This window comes from Pecten maximus, chromosome 2 (assembly GCF_902652985.1).
Source record: "Pecten maximus chromosome 2, xPecMax1.1, whole genome shotgun sequence".
In the NCBI taxonomy this organism is placed as follows: Eukaryota; Metazoa; Mollusca; class Bivalvia; order Pectinida; family Pectinidae; genus Pecten; species Pecten maximus.
The window spans coordinates 35,343,499-35,352,211 of NC_047016.1; positions in this window are offsets into that span (position 1 = coordinate 35,343,499).

The following is an 8,713-nucleotide window of genomic DNA, read 5'->3' on the forward strand; positions in this document are numbered from 1 at the left end:
GTTGAATCCGTTTTGTTTTACAGCATACACTTTATCTATTGAAATGTATAAACTAGCTATCTATTTTCAATTACATTTGACATAGCTTAAGTACCGACAGCTTTGACGGGTTTATACGTGTGCACATGAACCTTTTCGGTCAATGCTGTCATTTAGTGTGTGGCATATCGTATCCTTAATGTAACATGTTTCTAGTAATCAAATAATAACATGTTTGTATTCTATGTGTGACTGCCCTGCAGGTAGGGCGTAAGAATTGTACCTGCTGCCCCCAGGGTGGTCAGGGTTAGCATACCTTAAACATGATCCCTTCACCAAATGATAAATAACAAAATAGTATTTTTCTTCACAAGTGACATTCGTCTTTATGCCATCGCTTATTCATACACAACAGGTGACATTTACAAAGTGCGAGAGGATCTGTTACTGTTTCTGTTAAGTGTTAGGTCCTATGTCATTAATACGTACAGAGCGATAAATCAAGGTATGATCTTTATTTACACAATAAAAGTGCATAGTTAAAAGGTTAAAATTTACCTCATATTAATTGACGTCTACTGAAAGATGCACATCTATTGCTCAACTGCAAAAATCGGAGTATTGAAAAAATGTCTAGTTCAAAATTGTTTTTGTCTTCAGTTGCCATTCAAAGCGAAAATAACATTTTCATGAAAACTGGATGCGGATTATTTGGTTCAATAAAAGCGAGATATTTGAAAAGATGTCCTAAATAATGTTTTCAAGTCTTTTACAACAAACTGATCTCTAGCGACCTGTACGTCTGGAATCAAATATCTGTTATCCGGGAAATTCGACGGTATAATATTCTTGCATATTAAAAATTATTTCTAAAATATATTTTAATTGATCATATGAAGACCGCCTTATTAATTGTATGGCTAATTTGATATGCATTTCTAAAATTCCTTTTTCTAGTATGCACATGAATTATACGACTACATGCAGTATTTCTCTTCATTGCTTTGTGCAGTGTACCAAGTTACCTCCCATAATCTTGGGAGTTATCCCCCTTTGCACAGTATATCCGGTAGGCATATTTGGAAAAGCTACTGAGAAAGGCAAATCCTTGAAATCGGATTGCATCCAAAGCGTTAGAGCCACCATTTATCATCATCGTGCTGTGGATTGGCATTATAGTGATTTGTTTGTTGGTTGGTTTGTATTTTGTGGGTTTCCGATACGTTATTACACGTTTATTCGGTGAAAACAGAAAATGTTGCCAACGCATGGTGTGACTGACCGGTGACTTGTAATATTGTTCATGTGCAATTACTCTTCCGGATATTTGCTGGAGTTTGGCTTCTATTAATTTGTAGTTTCATTTCATTTGCCAAGCCAGTCAATATTTTAGTATTATGACGCTCTTAATATTTTGTGAGTTACATTTAGCAAGGTTGTGAAAGGGAGACCCCTCTCCCATCTCGCAGGCAAACATTTCCAATCATATATATATATTGTGTTGCGATTCAATTTACTGCATTCTTACATTATTACCCACATTAATCAACCCGATTATATATTTAGCCTTGGAGTGAGTGGCTCGAATTTGTGCCTTACAATAGCTGACGATGGAATTGTCAGATTGTAAATAGTAACCAGTGCTTTATAATAAACATTTTCGCATTGGTGTAAAGTTATAGAGATTGAATCAAATGATTAAAGGTAAAAGTAACTTTGGTTGTTTCTTTATAATTTGTGTCAATGTTGATGTTATTTTGATGAGGATTTTATAAGTTGCAGTTGTATGTGTTCGATCATGAGAGGTAGAGATGTCGGGCGTTTCAAGATGGCTTCCACTAGTCCATATGCAGGACCAGAAGCTCACCAGGCACATTGTAATTGCGGTGGGGATCAAGGGACCAATCTGAGACTGTCGGCATCAGGATTGGAGGAGGTTGTGACGTAATTGGCAGGTAGGGTTACCCCAGGTATTGTGGAAGATGTACATGTGCAGCAGGTCATATTGCCAGTTACAGCAACTGAACCGAAAGGTATTGTGTTGAGCCATGTTAGTAATTCTTCCCCAACCATGACTTTCCCTCACATTTGGTTGGGCTTGATCTGAATGACACCAGCCAGTTTCAGGTACAAGTGTTACTTCAGATTTAGGCTGTAAAATCTCTCAACAAATCAAACAAAAAGATAGGCAGTAAAGAGTTGTTGATTTAAGTCAAATGTTATCGAAGCCATCTCGGGTAAACGATAAGCATTTTTTCACTGATCAGTGGTGAACTGGTTGTTAAAAAAAAAAAAAAATCCCCCAAAAGAGTCCTCATAGACATGTTGACTGATGCATTCATAGTATATAGTTCTATATACACCTCTGTCCATTCAGGAGAGAAATCTGGTTTTTGTTAAAATACATCCATACTGTAGGCCTAGTTGCCAGGCGTGTTGGTGGTCTTGGGTGGAAAAGCTATGATGAGCAGCTCGGGCTCAAGAAGACACAAAACCATTTAATACCTTTGAATGTAGTGGACCAGGAGTTGTGGCTCATTTATTTGCAATATGGGGGTTCAACTTCAGTGAGTTCAGCAAAAACAACTAAAATAAGCAATAATGTCTATATATAGCTAGTAGTGTTTTGATTACAATAATGGGAAGTGTAATAGTTCTCACTGTTTGTGTAGACATGTTTGCCTTCTTTGTTTAGGTAGTCATCAAAAGTTAAACTGCCCCAATCAAATCTCACATTCAGATAATTCAACTACAAATTATTCTTTTAGGGCAAGCAATTCCTCAAGCAGCAAACTGGGCCCCCCACCAAGCCAAATCCAGATAGATTACTAGTTGAGGAGTTAGTTTCTGTTTTTAAAACTGGGCTTACATTGCACTAGCAAGGCCCAAGGGGCCATACTAAATGTAGGAACTTGCTTTCTATTAAAAGGCTGGAAAATTGGGCTTTGTTTAAGATACTGAAAGAAATAGATGCAGGAAAGGCGGCGGGATCCTTTGATTATCTCTCTTTGTCTAGTCTAAAACTGTCTCTAATTGGATTGCTTCCAAATAAAGATGGATCTTTCAGACTCATTCATCATCTTCCTTCCCCTTGTGATAACAGTGTTAATACCTTTATAGATATTATTGATATAGATCAATACTTGGGATCTAATACTTTGATGGCTAAAATGGTCATTATGTCACTTGAATGGATTGTTTGAGACCAACACACATCTTAGTATTTTGGGGTTTAGAAAATGATTCTGTAAATATACAAATAAAAATCCCTCTAGATTCACTTGAATTGCTGGCTAGGCTTTCAGTGAGGTTGGAAAGAAAAAGAAGGTAACTTTGCAACAGTTACAAACTCTCACCGCATCTCTTAGTTTCTGTGTTGGGGCCATTCCAGTTACCCACACATTTATTCATTTTTTAAACAATGCTATATCAGGTTTATAGAAACCACACCACTTTGTTTGTGTCAATTAAGGTATGAGGGAGGATGTTTACACCTAGCTCGAGTTACTACAGCCCTTTAATGGTTATTGTACTTTTCCTGAGATACATTGGGTAGATAGTGCTGATCTTCAGCTCTTCACTGATAGTGTTTGGGGGTGGGGTTATGGCTCAAAAGGTGGGGTGCTTTCCTTCACTGTAGTTAGGCATACTTCCCTTGGCCTGAGGCTTGGGTGGAGATGTTATAATTCGAGACATAGCATTCCTTGAACTGGTCCCTATTGTCTTGGCATCTTTTATCTGGGATTCTAAGCTGCCTAAGAAAAATATTTTTGTGTACACTGATAATGAGTGGCTAGTGTCCATTTTGAACAAGAAAACATCTAAGAGTTATGGAACTTGTTTGTCCATTTGTTTTTAAGAGTATGTTTGCACAACATTAAGTTTAGGGCTGTTCATATTTCGGGTAAGTTGAGTTCAATTGCTGATGCTGCTTTAGTCCCTTCCAAGATCTCAGCATCATTCCAGTATTAAATCTACAACATGAAACTATCAGGCTCCTGAGGGCATCAATTTCAGCTAATTCAAGACAAGTTTTTGATACCAACATTGTTAGTTTTGAGCAATTTTGTTTAGCTCATAGCTCGCATTTTGGTTTGGGCTCCTACTCAACAACAGGTGATAAAATGTATAGCTTATTTGTCTTCTCGGGGTTTGCGCTGGCAACTGTTAAAACATTTGTTTCAGGCATAAGCTTCAAATGCCAGATTTTTGGGTATTTGGATGAAACACAGCTTGTGTGCAGCTCATTCTATGAGGCATATATGTTTGCTGCTCTTTTAGTAACAGCATTGTTTGCCTTTTTAGGTGTCAAGGAGTTGGGGGTTACCAAGCTGGGCCAGTTGGGTCATGCTCTACTGTTTTACAATGTTTTGGTCGGCCAAGCCTGCCTTAGACTAAGACTACCACAAGCAATTTTGAAAAGAAAGTCTCTTGTTTTTTTTGTATTTTATATGGTCTCTTTAAATTGATAAATTTTACTAGCACACATACAGATCCGTGTACGTTCGCTGTTCCGTCTTAAACGCAAACGCTACGGAAATGCTACGGTAATACTACGGAAATGGTACGGTAATGCTACGGAAATGGTACGGAAATGGTACGGTAATGCTACGGAAATGGTACGGAAATGGTACGGTAATGCTACGGAAGTGCTACGGTAATGCTACGGTAATGCTAAGGAAATGCTACGGTTGACGCTCACAAATAATCGACCGTTTCTGAATAAATTATCTTGTTCTTATAAAAAGCGGATCCTAGACGAAGCGAACTCGTAGAAACGACAGTGAAAGGTGTCTGATGGAGTGAATGTTGTATCGGGAAGTGGAAGAACGTTTTATCAAACTGTACTACTATAAAAAACCTCAGTTTGCGAGAATTTGTACAACTTTTAGAAACCGGAAATATTAAGGTCATAATTTATTATTCTCGGCAACAAAAGAAGATAGTATTTAATTTTAAAATAAAATCACTCTCTACACTAGCGCTGCGGTCGCCTATGTGTTGTCTCTGTGTGTCCGAACTTTATCGTTTTGTTTTTATGTATTTATCTATATTTTCACTGCATTTATTCACCGCATTTGTACTGATAAACCCTAAGGTTTAAGTAATAAACTAATTGAATTGTAAAACTTGTATCAAAGTGTTAATTTAGGTACAGGTAAACAGATCAAGAATTCTGAACACAGATTGACCAGGCTATGAATAGACCCGCCTAGGGCTAATTGTAAAAAGGAGAAACTGACCAGGTGTGGTTATGACTTACACACCTGAGCCCGGTGACTCCTAATCAAGTGTATATCCATGGCCATCAGGTGAAGTTGATGGTGGTGGGGAGGGGGTATTAGTACCCATGGCAACAAGTAAGGGGGACAATTAATTCAAGTACATGTACATGCCTGGCAAGTCTATATATAACAATCACTGGTAATATTAATGGTGTGTAAGCATTGACGATTTGTTTAAAAGTCTGATGTCGGATCAGAGGAAATTCTGGCTGCATGGGGAGGGATAACAACTAAAAACAAAACATCAATAATTATATACTTAAGGCTATATAATGTACATGTGCAATCAGATACGTGTATATCACCAGAGACATATATATGTCTCTGATATCACACGTCTGCAATGGAGCAGACTCTGTATGTTTACGTGATAATGGATAACATTCTGAAAATATTTATTAATGGACTACAACTACAGTTGAGTGACAATCAGTTAACCTTTGCACCCTAGGAGAAGTGAGGAGTGCACGAGATTTAAGGTACTGAAGTAAACGTATAATTAGTGCACAATAGTTTTTTTAAAACTTATTATCACAAAGGACATAACCCGGTAATACTTTATTCAATATATAAAGACTTCAACAGTGTAGAGTGAAGAATCTACTTTTGAAATTAATTTTGATGCTGTTTGCGATCACTTTAATCATTTACATGCTTCTATTACAATACATCAGTTTGTGTCAGAGGCCTAATAATGGCTGACTCAGGTGTACATATACTTCATGTAAATATTTTGTCAGACAAAATATTAATATTTTAAATTTTAATTGAATGTTAATTTACTAAAGTTTCTTTTACATTGTTATTCTCAACTTGAAAGGCTTTTTACAGTATAAGTCATCTATATGATATTATACATTGTATGTTCTGTCGACAGATCTTGAGACATGTACATGTCCAGACCACATGTACATTACATTGAAGCCAAACATCTATGAAAGGCCTGCTGCCAATGGCCAACTGGGCGCAATATGCAATCCCACAGCCTTGAGGACATGCATCCTATCACACTTTACCTGTAAGATGCCGATCAGTCTAGCTCTTTTATGTCTGGCACGTGGTATACCTGGCCAGGTGACCTGTCCCCAATTAACCCCCCGGGGTCCAATTATGGCTTATTCTCACTAAGCCAACATACAGAAATTTACCTGTATTACCTGGCCAACATGTCAAATTTTACACCTGAGTGAGTTTAAACTATAGCAGTAGCCTGTTCTTACTTTCATGAAAGAAAATATGAAAATGTCAAGTTGAATATGACTTATACAATAATGATTCAAATGAATTTATAGAGGCTACTTATAACAAATCTTAGATATTCACAGTAAAAATCGAAATTTATTTAGTTTACATATATCATGAAACCATCACCATCTCGAGAGTTTAAATTACAAATGTATGCTTTTTATAATAGAAGTATTAACAAGTGTCTTGTATGACTGTTATTTAAAACTGTGTATATGTGTGAGGGTGTGTGTGTGTTTTTTTATTTTTTTATTTTTATTTTTTTACAAAATAACAATTTTAGAAAAGACACAAAAGCAAATATTTTTTGTGCATACCAATAATTATAAAATTCTATCAAACTAGCAGCGGATGTGTTTCTTAATGAAGTAAAGCAACGTTGCCACGAAGAAAAGTTTTTGCTATTCCAACTTTGACGATGATGTTAGTGTGATGATACAAAAAATATCTGTATAATATCAGTCCTTAAACTACGCAATTCAAATGATTCACCCTCTCTTTTACATCTTTTACGTGTTTTAAATCAAAATTAAACGATCATAGTCTATATTACATGTTTTGTACACAATTCAACTTACCTAGTCTGGTATGTAGGCATTAATACATATATTTTTATTCAAATCTTTACATAGCCTTCTTGATCGAACTTGTACAGGATAATTTAACTTTTTAGTTCCACATCTTTTTTTGACTAACTCGAGTAGCTCAACCCTGCTTTATCCCTGTAAATTCTGGATTATTGTAAGAAATTGTAATGTTCTTAAAAGAGTCCTAATTGATTAAAACTACGTTTGTCATATTCCTGACAGTTTTTTAACGTCTCACTTGAGAGATTTATGTCGGACGAAGATTTGTTTTCAGAATTAAGTCTCTTTTTTACAGTTCATAACAAGACTAACTTGATTATCTGGATGATTTCTATTTAGGACATCAGTTCTATTTCACATGTGTATGCACTTTATATACCGTATTTGCTCTTACTTTGTAATTAATTTACTCTTGTTATACTTTATCAGATACATATATATCACATATGATCCGAATGACAATGGCAATGACATAGCGCAGTGTAACTCAGGGCTTCTGAGATGTCGGATACTTGCTTCCTTTAAAACATGATCTGTTCTGCTCCCAAACACAAGATTAGTTTTGTCAGCTAATTTGCCTCGTTAAAGTGTAGAGGGTTGTGTATCCCACAGGGCTGTACATAAAATCCCTGTTAGAATTAACAGTCATATAAGTGCATACATTATGAAACAGGGGGGTGGGTACATAAGATATCCAGAAATGACTGACTGTAATTCAGAAGTTTTTCTAGATGATGTTCATTTGAGTAGCTTAGGAAATGACATTTTCCTGTATAGGTTGCAACAAGGTCAGTATTGTCGTCATCAGCTGCTTCTATTTTGCCCATAAAGATTGAACAGGGTCCTAGGTTATGGCTTTAGCTTGCATGCAGGCGAGAATGTTTGGTCAATATTGCCTTGAATTTTGATTTATGGCCATGTGGATTGGTTTTCTAAACATTTGCTTTTGTGCTTAGTATGCTTTTTGAATATGGTGTGGTGTATTTGCTGAACTTTGAGGGACGCCAAATCGCCCATATTTTTGTCTGGGTCGGCTCCCTATTTTTTGCTACAATTTGTAGATTTTATGTAGGATTTGGCCTACATTTTTCAGCCGGGTCTTTGAAGCCCCCCACCATATGCATTTTGCTTTGAAATCTTGCATTTTGTTTGTAGCCGGGTAAAATTTGTGGTCCGGCTACCTTTACTGTGGCATAATTTTCCCCCGGGCGAGGGGTATTTTTGTATACTGTTAGTATTCACCGGACATTCTTCTCGCATTCTGTTGTGGCGGTGGCAACTCTTTGTTTGCGCAGTGTTGCCATTTGGCGGTATTTTTCTGGTAGACAACAGATTGCTTTGCTTTTTTGGAAAGTCTATATCATTTTGCATCACATTATAGTATCAGCTTTTGAGTCTGAGGGTAAGTTTGCGTTTTCCCAGTCTTATTTCCTGGTTAAATTGGCATACCCCAAAATTTTTTGGGGGGCCCCAATAAAAAAAATAAATAGAAAAGGAATTTTATTTTTTTTTTTTGGGGTTCTTTATCTTTTTAAAAAAAATTTTTCTTATAAATTTTTTTTTTTTGGCCCCATAAGTATGGCTTTTTATCATTTTAAAAATTTTTTTTTTTTTTTC